The sequence below is a fragment of the Propithecus coquereli genome, unplaced genomic scaffold (genome assembly GCF_000956105.1).
Source record: "Propithecus coquereli isolate 6110/MARCELLA unplaced genomic scaffold, Pcoq_1.0 Scaffold232, whole genome shotgun sequence".
Taxonomy (NCBI): Eukaryota; Metazoa; Chordata; class Mammalia; order Primates; family Indriidae; genus Propithecus; species Propithecus coquereli.
This window is the reverse complement of record NW_012147864.1, coordinates 1,585,209-1,586,937: the sequence shown is the minus strand read 5'-3', so window position 1 is coordinate 1,586,937 and position 1,729 is coordinate 1,585,209.

Sequence of the window (1,729 nt, the reverse complement as noted above, 5' to 3'; positions counted from 1 at the left end):
AGGAGTCCAGTTGTAGCCATCCAATTTTCTCAGCATCATTTATTGAATAGGATACGCTTTCCCCAGTGTATGTTTTTGTTTGCTTTGTCAAAGATCAGTTGGTTGTAGGTATTTGGTTGTAGGCTTTATTTCTGGGTTCTCTATTCTGCTCCATTGGTCTGTGTATCTACTTTTATACCAGGACTGTGCTATTTTGGTTACTATAGCCTCGCAGTATAATTTGAAGTCAGGTAATACGATGCCTTCAGATTTGTTGTTTTTGCTTAGGATAAGTATTATATTTTTTTAAAGCACTTTATATGTTATCTCCTTTGATCTGACAACCTTATGAGCAAAGTAGAGGAAAATACTTTTGTCCACATTTTCAAATGAGAAAATGAGGTTCAATAAAATTAAATTACTTATTCGAGTTTGTGTGGTAAAGTTGGGACAAGAATCTAGACCTATCCAGTGTTTTTTCCAGTAGGCCATCTTCCTACTTCCACAGTCACCCTCACTGCCTTTGCAGGGTAGAAGAGGCAAGGGATGAAATGTGACATTTCTTGAAATGGGTTTTTATTGAAACATAGAAAAGTACAAACTAAGATGAACATTTACTATTAGCATTATAGTCAATGCCAAACCTGAATTTCAAGTGAGGAGTTGTTAGATCATTTTATTTTATTTTTTTGAGAGAACTAAAAGATCCAGTCTTACCAGTCAGTTTCAGAAACTGCAGTTCTCCAAAATAAATATTTTGGAAATTAGACTTTCCTTCATTTGTATGTTGCTTTTTAAAAAATCTTATTGCATACATTTAAATGTTTCTGAGAAGAATGGAAAATTGTATTTGATTTTATTTAAGGTCATTCTAAAAACTCATCTGTTATTGATTGCCACTGTTATTATTCACTGAGAGTAATTTTGATTTTCATAATATAGTAATTATTTGTGATAATATCATAAACTAGGACAGTTGATCCCTTCTGCTTTTCTTTGTTTTCCAAATTCACAGTGTCTTTTGGAAGTTAATCATTTTGCTCTGCTACACATGGAGCATTAATAAAATTCTAGATTTATTTTATTGTAGAGCCAGCCTTTCCAAGTTACTGCTTGGGTTCAGTGGACCATGCTCCCTCCAGGCATGGTGATTTTCCTAAGGTTACTCTGAATGAGAAGACAATAGATATGTTCTGAGGTTTTAGAAAATATATCTGAAAAATAACCATTGGAGAAAATTTATAAATGAGATATACAGAAAGGCAAAGAAATTAAGGGAGAGGAAGTGGGGAGTAGCTAAAATCTAGGACAACTTCTATTTTGCTAGTTTTCTCTTTCTGAAGAAACACTTGCATCATTGTGCTCGCACAGGGTTTACAAACACGCCTATGGCTGGCTGTCGGGGGTAGACACACTGTGGAAACATTTGCTGCTCTTCCTCCTTGAGTTGAAGTTTGCCCACAGTGAAGCAGACCAGAAAATGAAGGAAAAGCTGGTTAATAACATCACATAAACTTGGTCTATTTAGTTTTTGCTTTAGTTATCCTAGAGTTATTCCTAGTGTACCGAGAGCCAGAATGGTCTTATAGGAAACAAAATTTGAGCCCTGAGTTTGGGGCCACATTCATTCATGCAGCCAAGTGGTGGGCATTGGAGCACATGGGGTGACAGTGGCTTTTCTAGTTGGTGCTCTGGTCCTGGATATACAATCACCACACAAAAGCCCTTCACTTTGTAGCATAAATGTTGC